The following is a 14,959-nucleotide window of genomic DNA, read 5'->3' as shown; positions in this document are numbered from 1 at the left end:
GTTTGCTTGGTCTGGCACCCTATTACAATTTCTAAAAATGTAAACATTTTCTAAAAACGTTTTGCGGTTAACTCGTACAGTTCTTGAATTTAGACCCTGTTACATTTGGCCCACAGTGTCTACATAGACAGTCAATAGGTCAAGCCCAGATGGTTGACATGCATTAGGTCAACAGGGTCAAAAGGTCAACAGTGTTAAAAGGTCAAAAGGTAAAAGGTAGACAGTGCCTAAGGTTTTCAAGTTCAAAAGATCACCAGGTTCAAAAAGTCAACATGACAATGGTCAACGATAGTTTTTGTGGGTTTTCACATATTTTTAAACTTTTACTTGATTTACTGTACCACCCACGTGGACTATGATTGGAAAAGTAACCTGTGCTGAGCCAGCAATAGTGGAGCAAGGTACTTTGGTCAAAGTGTGGTGACTGAAGTGAGCCCGAGAGGGTATAAGTTTCCAATAAATGTGGTTACATATGATGAAACAGAGAAAATGACACTTGAAAAACTTTTGTCAACCTTTTTTGTGTTGACAATTCTTCTGTCTACCTTTTCTATGTTGACCTTTTGATCCTTTTTGACCCTATCAACATAATGCATGTCGACCATATGGGGTTCACCTACCAACTGTATGATTCCTGTAGATCTTCTGTACCACATATGTAGAAAGTACTGGGGTGTTTTAAAACCATTTTTAACATTATTTATTATTTTATCCAATTTGGATATTTACAGTATGATGGTAAAACCTTAGTGAAGTGTTCTAAACCCATCTATATTCTTGGGATTAAGGACTAATCAGAAAGAACCATAGCTTTGAATATTTGTGCAGCCAGAGGGTTTGGAGTCGTTGACAAAGTCATTCTATGACGAAACCAGTTGGACCTATTAGAGAGCTGCACCACTGACTTTGTTGAACCCTGTTTGACTCCACTTATCACACAGAATGGGAGATGGGCAGCACACAGCTTACACCCCTACAAGATTCTGGGCTGCAGTCTGAAGCTCATGCTGTTTACTGAGTATTCTCTACCGGGCACAATGTATGACTGAAAGGAGCCATTGGAGTTATGGCACCAGTTCTCTGCTTGCAGCCGGACCATCATGTGGAGAGCTCTACATAGTAAGACCTGTGAAGATGAACTGATTCTCCATATTTTCAGAAGCTGGCCAAAGGGTAATGTCCCACATCACAAGCAGGCTGGAGCCCAATTTTAATTTAAAAGGGCCTAAACAATGTTGTTTAATTGTGTTATATATAGAGATGAGCGGGTTCGGTTTCTCTGAATCCGAACCCGCCAGAACTTCATGTTTTTTTTCACGGGTCCGAGCGACTCGGATCTTCCCGCCTTGCTCGGTTAACCCGAGCGCGCCCGAACGTCATCATGACGTTGTCGGATTCTCGCGAGGCTCGGATTCTATCGCGAGACTCGGATTCTATATAAGGAGCCGCGCGTCGCCGCCATTTTCACACGTGCATTGAGATTGATAGGGAGAGGACGTGGCTGGCTTCCTCTCCGTTTAGAATTAGAATAGATTAGAGAGACACTTGATTTACTAATTTTGGGGAGCATTAGGAGTACTCAGTAGTGTACAGTGCAGAGTTTTGCTGATAGTGACCAGTGACCAGTGACCACCACTTTTATTTATAATCCGTTCTCTGCCTGAAAAAAGCGATACACAGCACACAGTGACTCAGTCACATACCATATCTGTGTGCACTGCTCAGGCTCAGGCCAGTGTGCTGCATCATCTATTATCTATATATAATATTATATATATCTGTCTGACTGCTCAGCTCACACAGCTTATAATTGTGGGGGAGACTGGGGAGCACTACTGCAGTGCCAGTTATAGGTTATAGCAGGAGCCAGGAGTACATAATATATTATATAGTGAGTGACCACCAGACACACAGTGCAGTTTATTTAATATATCCGTTCTCTGCCTGAAAAAAGCGATACACACAGTGACTCAGTCAGTCACATACCATATCTGTGTGCACTGCTCAGGCTCAGGCCAGTGTGCTGCATCATCTATATATATTATATATCTGTCTGACTGCTCAGCTCACACAGCTTAGAATTGTGGGGGAGACTGGGGAGCACTACTGCAGTGCCAGTTATAGGTTATAGCAGGAGCCAGGAGTACATAATATTATATTAAAATTAAACAGTGCACACTTTTGCTGCAGGAGTGCCACTGCCAGTGTGACTAGTGACCAGTGACCTGACCACCAGTATATAATATTAGTAGTATACTATCTCTTTATCAACCAGTCTATATTAGCAGCAGACACAGTACAGTGCGGTAGTTCACGGCTGTGGCTACCTCTGTGTCGGCACTCGGCAGCCCGTCCATAATTGTATATACCACCTAACCGTGTTTTTTTTTTCTTTTATACATACATACTAGTTACGAGTATACTATCTCTTTATCAACCAGTCTATATTAGCAGCAGACACAGTACAGTGCGGTAGTTCACGGCTGTGGCTACCTCTTTGTCGGCACTCGGCAGCCCGTCCATAATTGTATATACCACCTAACCGTGGTTTTTTTTCTTTCTTTATACATACATACTAGTTACGAGTATACTATCTCTTTATCAACCAGTCTATATATTAGCAGCAGACACAGTACAGTGCGGTAGTTCACGGCTGTGGCTACCTCTGTGTCGGCACTCGGCAGCCCGTCCATAATTGTATATACCACCTAACCGTGGTTTTTTTTTCTTTCTTTATACATACATACTAGTTACGAGTATACTATCTCTTTATCAACCAGTCTATATCTTAACAGCAGACACAGTACAGTGCGGTAGTTCACGGCTGTGGCTACCTCTGTGTCGGCACTCGGCAGCCCGTCCATAATTGTATATACCACCTAACCGTGGTTTTTTTTTCTTTCTTTATACATACATACATACTAGTTACGAGTATACTATCTCTTTATCAACCAGTCTATATATTAGCAGCAGACACAGTACAGTGCGGTAGTTCACGGCTGTGGCTACCTCTGTGTCGGCACTCGGCAGCCCGTCCATAATTGTATACTAGTATCCAATCCATCCATCTCCATTGTTTACCTGAGGTGCCTTTTAGTTGTGCCTATTAAAATATGGAGAACAAAAATGTTGAGGTTCCAAAATTAGGGAAAGATCAAGATCCACTTCCACCTCGTGCTGAAGCTGCTGCCACTAGTCATGGCCGAGACGATGAAATGCCAGCAACGTCGTCTGCCAAGGCCGATGCCCAATGGCATAGTACAGAGCATGTCAAAACCAAAACACCAAATATCAGTAAAAAAAGGACTCCAAAACCTAAAATAAAATTGTCGGAGGAGAAGCGTAAACTTGCCAATATGCCATTTACCACACGGAGTGGCAAGGAACGGCTGAGGCCCTGGCCTATGTTCATGGCTAGTGGTTCAGCTTCACATGAGGATGGAAGCACTCAGCCTCTCGCTAGAAAACTGAAAAGACTCAAGCTAGCAAAAGCACCGCAAAGAACTGTGCGTTCTTTGAAATCCCAAATCCACAAGGAGAGTCCAATTGTGTCGGTTGCGATGCCTGACCTTCCCAACACTGGACGTGAAGAGCATGCGCCTTCCACCATTTGCACGCCCCCTGCAAGTGCTGGAAGGAGCACCCGCAGTCCAGTTCCTGATAGTCAGATTGAAGATGTCAGTGTTGAAGTACACTAGGATGAGGAGGATATGGGTGTTGCTGGTGCTGGGGAGGAAATTGACCAGGAGGATTCTGATGGTGAGGTGGTTTGTTTAAGTCAGGCACCCGGGGAGACACCTGTTGTCCGTGGGAGGAATATGGCCGTTGACATGCCAGGTGAAAATACCAAAAAAAATCAGCTCTTCGGTGTGGAGGTATTTCACCAGAAATGCGGACAACAGGTGTCAAGCCGTGTGTTCCCTTTGTCAAGCTGTAATAAGTAGGGGTAAGGACGTTAACCACCTCGGAACATCCTCCCTTATACGTCACCTGCAGCGCATTCATAATAAGTCAGTGACAAGTTCAAAAACTTTGGGTGACAGCGGAAGCAGTCCACTGACCAGTAAATCCCTTCCTCTTGTAACCAAGCTCACGCAAACCACCCCACCAACTCCCTCAGTGTCAATTTCCTCCTTCCCCAGGAATGCCAATAGTCCTGCAGGCCATGTCACTGGCAATTCTGACGAGTCCTCTCCTGCCTGGGATTCCTCCGATGCATCCTTGCGTGTAACGCCTACTGCTGCTGGCGCTGCTGTTGTTGCCGCTGGGAGTCGATGGTCATCCCAGAGGGGAAGTCGTAAGCCCACTTGTACTACTTCCAGTAAGCAATTGACTGTTCAACAGTCCTTTGCGAGGAAGATGAAATATCACAGCAGTCATCCTACTGCAAAGCGGATAACTGAGGCCTTGGCATCCTGGGTGGTGAGAAATGTGTTTCCGGTATCCATCATTACTGCAGAGCCAACTAGAGACTTGTTGGAGGTACTGTGTCCCCGGTACCAAATACCATCTAGGTTCCATTTCTCTAGGCAGGCGATACCGAAAATGTACACAGACCTCAGAAAAAGAGTCACCAGTGTCCTAAAAAATGCAGCTGTACCCAATGTCCACTTAACCACGGACATGTGGACAAGTGGAGCAGGGCAGGGTCAGGACTATATGACTGTGACAGCCCACTGGGTAGATGTATGGACTCCCGCCGCAAGAACAGCAGCGGCGGCACCAGTAGCAGCATCTCGCAAACGCCAACTCTTTCCTAGGCAGGCTACGCTTTGTATCACCGCTTTCCAGAATACGCACACAGCTGAAAACCTCTTACGGCAACTGAGGAAGATCATCGCGGAATGGCTTACCCCAATTGGACTCTCCTGTGGATTTGTGGCATCGGACAACGCCAGCAATATTGTGTGTGCATTAAATCTGGGCCAATTCCAGCACGTCCCATGTTTTGCACATACCTTGAATTTGGTGGTGCAGAATTTTTTAAAAAACGACAGGGGCGTGCAAGAGATGCTGTCGGTGGCCAGAAGAATTGCGGGACACTTTCGGCGTACAGGCACCACGTACAGAAAACTGGAGCACCACCAAAAACTACTGAACCTGCCCTGCCATCATCTGAAGCAAGAAGTGGTAACGAGGTGGAATTCAACCCTCTATATGCTTCAGAGGTTGGAGGAGCAGCAAAAGGCCATTCAAGCCTATACAATTGAGCACGATATAGTAGGTGGAATGCACCTGTCTCAAGTGCAGTGGAGAATGATTTCAACGTTGTGCAAGGTTCTGATGCCCTTTGAACTTGCCACACGTGAAGTCAGTTCAGACACTGCCAGCCTGAGTCAGGTCATTCCCCTCATCAGGCTTTTGCAGAAGAAGCTGGAGGCATTGAAGAAGGAGCTAAAAGGGAGCGATTCCGCTAGGCATGTGGGACTTGTGGATGCAGCCCTTAATTCGCTTAACAAGGATTCACGGGTGGTCAATCTGTTGAAATCAGAGCACTACATTTTGGCCACCGTGCTCGATCCTAGATTTAAAGCCTACCTTGGATCTCTATTTCCGGCAGACACAGGTCTGCTGGGGTTGAAAGACCTGCTGGTGACAAAATTGTCAAGTCAAGCGGAACGCGACCTGTCAACATCTCCTCCTTCACATTCTCCCGCAACTGGGGGTGCGAGGAAAAGGCTCAGAATTCCGAGCCCACCCGCTGGCGGTGATGCAGGGCAGTCTGGAGCGACTGCTGATGCTGACATCTGGTCCAGACTGAAGGACCTGACAACGATTACGGACATGTCGTCTACTGTCACTGCATATGATTCTCTCAACATTGATAGAATGGTGGAGGATTATATGAGTGACCGCATCCAAGTAGGCACGTCACACAGTCCGTACTTATACTGGCAGGAAAAAGAGGCAATTTGGAGGCCCTTGCACAAACTGGCTTTATTCTACCTAAGTTGCCCTCCCACAAGTGTGTACTCCGAAAGAGTGTTTAGTGCCGCCGCTCACCTTGTCAGCAATCGGCGTACGAGGTTACATCCAGAAAATGTGGAGAAGATGATGTTCATTAAAATGAATTATAATCAATTCCTCCGGAGACATTGACCAGCAGCAATTGCCTCCACAAAGTACACAGGGAGCTGAGATGGTGGATTCCAGTGGGGACGAATTGATAATCTGTGAGGAGGGGGATGTACACGGTGATATATCGGAGGGTGAAGATGAGGTGGACATCTTGCCTCTGTAGAGCCAGTTTGTGCAAGGAGAGATTAATTGCTTCTTTTTTGGGGGGGGGTCCAAACCAACCCGTCATATCAGTCACAGTCGTGTGGCAGACCCTGTCACTGAAATGATGGGTTGGTTAAAGTGTGCATGTCCTGTTTTGTTTATACAACATAAGGGTGGGTGGGAGGGCCCAAGGACAATTCCATCTTGCACCTCTTTTTTCTTTTCTTTTTCTTTGCATCATGTGCTGATTGGGGAGGGTTTTTTGGAAGGGACATCCTGCGTGACACTGCAGTGCCACTCCTAGATGGGCCCGGTGTTTGTGTCGGCCACTAGGGTCGCTTATCTTACTCACACAGCGACCTCGGTGCAAATTTTAGGACTAAAAATAATATTGTGAGGTGTGAGGTATTCAGAATAGACTGAAAATGAGTGTAAATGATGGTTTTTGAGGTTAATAATACTTTGGGATCAAAATGACCCCCAAATTCTATGATTTAAGCTGTTTTTTAGTGTTTTTGGAAAAAAACACCCGAATCCAAAACACACCCGAATCCGACAAAAAAAATTCGGTGAGGTTTTGCCAAAACGCGTTCGAACCCAAAACACGGCCGCGGAACCGAACCCAAAACCAAAACACAAAACCCGAAAAATTTCAGGCGCTCATCTCTAGTTATATAGCAGTGCATCTATTTTACATATTTTGCACATTTTATACCTATCATATACATTATTATACACACTAGTTACCAGCACATCAAAATAACAGAGCTGCAAGAAGCTGGTGCTCTGCCATGTTGAGATAGACAGCTTAAATTAGTTAACAAAATAGTATGTAAATTAAGTTCTCACACTCTTTGAGCATTAGTTACTGTATCAGTGTCAATTACTGTTTTATGTGACTTTCGTTGTTCGCGGTAATACATATACACAGTAGCATGTGTGCAAGGAAAAAATTTTTCGCTTACCTTTTCCAGGAATCAAATCTGGGATCATGGGCATGGCGGCCAAACAAGTTACCGCTTTTCCACAGAAAATATACTTTTGTCAGGGCACAATTTCTCCACTGAATTCATACCATAGGCAGCCTACCCAACCATTTGGGATACTTTTAATTTCACAGGCAGCTTAAATAAGTTAACTAAACAGTATGTAATTGAAGGGCTTATACTTTATAAGCATCAATCACAGTATGAGCGCAAGGTTGGACTGGCCCACAGAGGTACAGGGGAAACTACCGGTGGGCCCCACTGCCTGGGGGCACATTGCCTGCTCTAAGGATCAGGTTCTAGACTGTGCACTTGAATTATACATTATACATATGTTACCTTATACTGGACTATGGTGTATTTTCTACAGTGCATTGCTGTTACAAATCTGGTACATTATCATGCACACAGCAGCTGAATTTACTGTATATATTTATGAAGGGGCCCAGACTTGCACTCTCTAATGGTTAGTCAAACCAATGAGATGGCAGGACACACCTCCGAAGCAGACTGGCCACACCCCTAAACATGGGCCCCTACCACTGCATTCCACTGGTGGGCCCTACATGCCCCAGCATCAATTATTGTGTTACTGTTAGTGACTTCACTATTCACAGTATTATACAGTAGATACACAGCAGGCAGTGTAACGTTCAGTGCAGTTAGGCAAAGGTATTCCTGCACATGTATTCCTGCGGAGGACAGCATAACAAAACACTACAGTATGTACTGTAAATGAAGAGTTCATGCCATTTTGGTTGGGGGAAGGGATCTAGAGAGAGGTGTCTTGCTTTTTCTTTTTAACTTTGCTGCGCACAGTAATGTAAGGGATTGTGACTCATACTGCATACAGTGTAACCAGTAACTGCTTATACACTACTGATGGTATGTCGATAATGCAAGCTAATCTTTTTCCGTGTTCATATTTCTAGTGAATGTTCTGGCCTTAAATATGTAAATGTGTAAAAAAATAAATAAACAATGTGTAAAGAACTAAAAAAAAAAAATCACTCTGTTTCGGGGAATTGAAAATGGGCATGGTGGCCTGTTAATCTACCACTCGCCCACAGCTTTTTCCCTTTTCTACATTATGCATTTGAACGGCTCATGCCAGCTTTGGTTGGGGTAAGAAACCCAGAGGTCCTTTGCAATTGGGTTTGTGAGTATCCAGCCTCCATATACAGTATAAGATATATGGCTTTGTACAGATTTGCACTAGTACTGAGGTTTTCTAATGTATGAAACATGTTTTGAATGTTTATCTTGTGACATCATTTTGGATGACATAGTGGTCTGAGGTTAATCCATGAGCCATCTGACCCTCCAAGTTTTTCACAGGGTCAGATCTTGCAATATGTAACTGAATGCTGACAGGTGACATTTTCAAGTGATCAAAGTTCCTTATCTGGGCCACCTCAACACATCTTACATGATTGACATGCATACACACACACACACACACACACACACACACACACACACACACACACACACACACACAATTTGTTATTACTCTTTTTGTTTCTTTTAAAAGAAGGAGGATGTTGATGTTAGGTTGTCAGGAACTGGTGCAGAATCCGGAATTCGGGATCTGGTACCAAGTGGTTGACGTTACCCAGAACAGAGGCGCGGAGTCTAACACGCCGGAAGGTTTTCACCAGGGAACCCCGCAAGGGGATATGGGCTTCGCGGCTACCGACGTGCAGGTCGCGGCCCCCTGTCTGGGTCACTTGATACCTGAACTTGACTAGAGTTATGGTAGAGGTGTTGTATATGATCAGCCGCAGGGATACACAGGAACAAACAGGAACTGGAGAAGGTGGCAGGGTGCACACGGCCTGATGGTACACTGGGGCTGTGGAGATGGAACAGCATCAGGCACTCCAGGGGTGACACAGGAGGTAGCGGCACACGGACGGACTGGGGTGCAGACACTTGGAGACAGGGTAACGGCAGTCGGCAGACTAAAGTCATCAGCAAGATGTTAAAGCTGGAATTCAATACTGGAACAAGGCAATACCCACTGGACAGATGAACAGAGAGCAGAACACCACATGGAGTAGCTGTAACTGGCAAAGCTTCTTGGGATTGAGAGGCTTAAAAGAACAGGCTGGACCAATCAGTTGTGAGCACCAGACATGCCCCCAGTAATTGATACAACATGCAGCTGCAGTGCAGACTGAGCAGGCTGACAAGCTGAATAGTAGTTTTCAGGTAACGAGCTGTAATTACAGAATCCAGACACCTGTGAAGTCAGTTGCTGAGTGCAGAAGCAAAGGCACTGGGAGACAACTATGCAGGAGCTAGCTGTGACCTGTAGTTCCACAAACTGAAGCAAAGGTAATTATAACAATAACAAAACATGAGTGCTCAGGATTGTAACATAGGTAAGTTATGCTGCTGGTTGATTGATACTTCCTGATGTCCCCTGCTTTTTTCTCCAGCAGAAGTCACCCCATGGACATTTTGTAAGTTGTCCTTTTGTTAGTATTTTCACAGTAAAGATGTGTTTTGCCGAGTTTCACATTCTGTAATTTTTTGGTGATCCAGTGTCATCTACAGATGCTTCCTTTGACTACTGATAACTTGTCTCCTTTCATGGACTACTGTATATTATTATTATTATTAAGCTGCAAGGACTTTACATTTTATTTTTCTTATCTAGTACTTTCTGTCCAATAAAGTATCTTACAAAAATAATACACCATGAAGATTTTCTTTTATCTACACTTGATCATTTTTAGAAGTCTATATCTCTTAATGTCATGGCAAAGACAACATCAAGACTCAATGACAGCTATGCATTAACATCCTTTATTTGACTACTACTACTTTAGTTCCATTCACTGTATCACCAGCGGCTTATTGCCTTACTACCATTATTAATAACTATTAGGATTCTGTTTTCATACTAATAGCCATGCACTATACAGTACCTACGCAGGCTGTGTGACAACATTACCTATATCTGCCAGAGAACCTCATCTAATTCCATATTGGGTGTAAAACACCGGATCTTGACATTTTTACAGACAAACATTAGGTACACATGCAGTCAGGATTGGAGTGGCCCACAGGGGTTACCACTGGTGGGCCCTGCTGCCTGGGGCCCCACCCCCTCCTCTAGTTATCATGTTCCAAACTGTACTGTTACTAATGTAGTACATTATCATTCATGCACTACAGTATTTACTGTACACAGTATATTTATCTAGGGGATCAACACTTGCAAAATGGTTATGCAAACCAATATGGTGGCTGGGCACCCCCCTCTAGAGACTGGCCACACCCCTAAACATGGCCCCTTACCACTGTATTCCCCTGGTGGGCCCTACATGCCCCAGTCTGACACTGCATGCAGTGTCTTATTTTAAATTCCTAAATTAAGTAATCTGAAAATATCACCTAATCAACATTCAGGAGGACAAACTGCAACCCTAATCCTAATGGGAAGTGTTTTAAAGGAAAAAAAAATCCTTTCATAATTTTTATATTTTTTTTTAATACCACCTGTTTTCTGTTTAGTTAATTTACTGTTATTTGGTATAAACTTTTTAATGTTGCATATACAGTAATGCTGTGTGCTTTTATCTTGTAAACTGTATATGAAGGTCAGTTCCCTAACCCTTTCAGCACTATTGATATGTATTTTAATGTATTATTGTTTGGGGACACAGCTGTTCAATAGTTGTTAGAATTCAATGTTAGGATTCACCAGTGCCATAACTGGGGGGGGGGGCTAGGGGGGCATGTGACCCGGGCGCGGGACTGGATAGGGTGCTGGGATCCATCTGCGTCTGATACAGCAGAGAAGGAAGTGGAGTCACATGGGATTTGTAGTCATGTCTGTTACTGGTTACACTTGGAGCTGTAACAAAGAGACTACAAATCCCATGATGCATTTCACACTGCAGAGAGATGGGTGCCGCTGGAGCTGCAGTAGTCAGCTATCCTGAGCGGCAAGCCGCCCGCCGTGTGACTTACTGCTGAGCTTTCTCCAGCCCCATGCAGCCCTACATTCAGCCCTAATGCTGAGTCGCTGACAACAGCAGTGATTGATCAAAGCAGACCAGCACCCTTCATCTCCGTCTGATTAGTGAGAGGACTGGAGAGGTAAAACACACAGGCACACACACTCCCTCACACTGACTGGTGTTAACCCCTGCAGCTCATTTAAAGTAGTTTATTTAAGCTTATATATATTGCCTAAATATATCATGCTGAGACTGTTTATTTATACCACTGTGACAGCTACAGATTTTATATATATATATATATATATATATATTTAAAATGTGTGCGTGTGTATGTATATATATATATATATATATATATATACATATACATACTGTGTGTGTGTGTGTATATATATATATATATATATATATATATATATATATATCACTGTGTGTGTTTTTTACTGGGGTCTGCCTGTCTGAGGGTTATTATGAAGCATATTCTCTCTCCCGCTCCTTTCTTCCATATCTCTCCCCCTATCCTCTGTTAATGAGTGGTATTGCTGTGCTTAGTAATGAGAACAAGGTTGCACTGGGTGGCATAGTTTTGAATTTTGTCGGTCTTTTTTATTCTATTTTATTGTATTTTTTATCTATTTTTTTATTATTTTATTTATTTATTCATTATTATTTATTATTTTTTTATTTAATTTTTTCATATATATTTTTTTGGAGGGAGGGTGGGGGGGCTAAATTGCTGCCCCGGACGCCATAAATCCTAGTTTCGGCTGTAGGAGTCACCTGTCATAATGGTTGGCAGGTGAATTGTAAGACAGGGTTAAATGCTGGAGTAATTACTGCAGGGTAGACAATCTAGCAAGGGAGTAGTTAACAGAATAATCACTGGATACATAGGGGGTCATTCCGAGTTGTTCGCTTGCTAGCAGATTTTAGCAGCATTGCACACACTAGGCCGCCGCTCTCGGGGAGTGTATCTTAGCTTAGCAGAATTGCGAATGAAAGATTAGCAGAATTGCGAATAGAAAATTCTTAGCAGTTTCTGAGTAGCTCGAGACTTACAGCTACACTGCGATCAGCTCAGCCCGTTTCATTCCTGGTTTGACATCACAAACATGCCCTGCGTTTGGCCAGCCACTCCCCTGTTTCTCCAGACACTCCCGCATTTTTCCTGGCACGCCTGCGTTTTTCCGCACTCTCCCAGAAAATGGTCAGTTTCCGCCCAGAAACACCCACTTCCTGTCAATCACATTCCGATCACGTCAACGATGAAAATTCTTTGTTTGGACGTGAGTAAATCTACTAAGTTTTGTGCTAAAATACTTAGCGCATGTGCACTGCGTACCATGCGCATGCGCATTTTTGCCTTAATCGCTCCGTTGCAAAAATCGGCAACGAGCGAACAACTCGGAATGACCGCCATAGTTTCCTGGCTCTGGAACAGAATAGCTGTACCAAAGACGTGATGAGAGTTCAATAATGCTGCACAGAACTAAAACACAGGTGACTGCAGCTGGGGAATTAGTGCCCAGATCTGAATTAGAATATGGATTAAAGACAATATCCCCTGCTCTGAATAATGACCCTCCACAGGAATGATTAAGTTTGTGATGACTTTATTAACTGCAGGATCTATTTCCAAGTAGTGATCCTTCATAACATGGCAAAAGCAAATAAAGCACAAAAGTCAAATGAACGCTTGCAGAGGTTTATAACTTGAGAATCCACAGAGCATAGTTTAAGTCCACAGTGACCAAATAAATGCAGTGTTCTCAGCATAAAGGGAGTACTTGAAAAAATCCACAAGAAATAGGTAAAGTTCGCAATACTTAACTAACATAGTCCTTGAAACATGATCAGGCAAAGACAGGAAGGCATTGACCGGCAACCAAGACTGTCAGTATAAACTAGAGCTTGGACTCAAAGAACCAGGCAATCCAGATAGTTCTTGGCAGGAAATAATTATAATCATACAACCAGCGTGGGAGATCTACACTGGCTTGTTTATTACAGCCACACTAACCAATGAAAAAAGCTAGGCTGGGAGTGTTAACTCTTATTACAAACCCTGTGCACCGCCAGAGCTGCATGTACACAGAGAGCCTAAAGAACAGAAAACACAGGAAGACACAGATGTATCAACTGACACGTGGTGCATACTGAACAGAATCATAACAGTACCCCCCTCCCCTTTAGGGTTGACTCCGGACACCCAAACAGGACTAAGGAGAACAAAAAATCAAATCAATCTCTCGCAAAAATAAAAACACATTCAAGATTTCCGACGATGCTTCTTCTTACGAGGACCAATTAGGTTTTACCACTGAAGCATAAGGACATTGGTGGTCATTCTGAGTTGATTGCTAGCTGCATTCATTCTCTGTGCATTGGTGAGGCAAAAAACATCACTTCTGCATATGCAGCGCAATGTGCACGCGCATCATACAAGTGCTACAAACGATATAGTTTCACACAAGGTCTAGCGAAGCTTTTCAGTCGCACTGCTGGCCGCAGAGTAATTGACAGGAATAGGGCATTTCTGGGTGTCAACTGACCATTTTCAGGGAGTGTTCGGAAAAATGCAGGCATGACTGGGCGAACGCAGGGCATGTTCGTGACGTCAAAACAGCAACTGAACAGTCTGAAGTGATCGCAAGTGCTGAGTAGGTATTGAGCTACTCTAAAACTGCACACAAAAAAAGTTTTCCGCCGCTCTGCGATCCTTTTGCTTGCACTTCTGCTAAGCTAAAATACACTCCCAGTGGGAGGTGGCATAGCGTTGCTCGGCTGCTAAAAACTGCTAGCAAGCGATCAACTTAGAATGAGGGCCATTGTCATAACTTATAGGTGACTCCAGTAAAAAAGCTTCTTCAGCTACTGAGTCAGAATACGAATTGGAGTCAAAGTCACAAGGCAAAATGACAGCTTTCTGAGCAGATGATGGGTTCCAATGACAAGAATGTACTTGGTTTGTTGTTTTGGAGAAGATTAAGAAAGGCTGTAGTTTTTGTGAGATGGAGAATTATTACTGCACTGGTTCCTCAAAGGTGTTCCAACTTCATTAATAGGTGGTTCTTTGGCAGACAAGGCAGGACTCCCAGCACACTCAGAAAAATCTATTTCAGGACCAATAAATCTTTTAATAACAGCATTGCTGAAGGCTTCCAAGTCTTGAAGAACAGGATTATTGGAAGATATGAGTTGTTTAAGCCATTCCAGAGCATTCCCCTTAAAGGCCATGCACAAGAATATAATTTTCTCAGCATCAGAGGAGAGAATTGGACCCATTTCCTGAGCTTAAAGCAACAGATCTAGAAATTGTTCCAACCGCCCATTAACGGTAATAAGGTCTAAGTCTTCGTCAGGATCAACAGACTGAGAGTCTTTAGCTGGACCAACAGATTGGACTTTCTTTTCAGGCTTGACAGAAGGAAGACCTTTCTTAGGACCAACATTACATGTAGCCCCTACATGGAACTGACAAACTTTAAGGTTCTTCCCAGGAACTGGTAGGGCAGGAGATTTCTCCTTAGAATCAGCAAGACATGAAGACTCATTAACAGGAACAATTAGATTACCTTTATGGACCAGTACAGGCAGACTTTGACTGGAAATCGATACAACAGATTCTGAATCTTCAGATGACTCTGAACAGTCTGATTTTGGGGTGAATCTTTGTTGTACTGCTTTAATGAAGGCAGGAAGATCAGTGAGTAATGGATCTTTGGATTTGATAAAGGGCTTGGCCCAGTCCAAAGCTTTCCCTGTGAAGGTTCT

General features: G+C 43.7%; 1 long non-coding RNA gene across 1 annotated transcript in view; it reads left to right on the top strand.

Annotated features, from left to right (window-relative positions):
- The first annotated feature begins 9,452 nt into the window (after nucleotides 1-9,452).
- LOC134888187 (uncharacterized) overlaps nucleotides 9,453-14,959 on the top strand; it is a 122,582-nt gene continuing 117,075 nt past the window's right edge. The window contains exon 1 of the long non-coding RNA XR_010171119.1: nucleotides 9,453-9,548. This is a non-coding gene — a long non-coding RNA (uncharacterized LOC134888187). The remainder of the gene's footprint in view (nucleotides 9,549-14,959) is intronic.

Source organism: Pseudophryne corroboree, chromosome 1, assembly GCF_028390025.1.
Source record: "Pseudophryne corroboree isolate aPseCor3 chromosome 1, aPseCor3.hap2, whole genome shotgun sequence".
In the NCBI taxonomy this organism is placed as follows: Eukaryota; Metazoa; Chordata; class Amphibia; order Anura; family Myobatrachidae; genus Pseudophryne; species Pseudophryne corroboree.
This window is presented reverse-complemented; position numbering and strand designations above follow the sequence as displayed.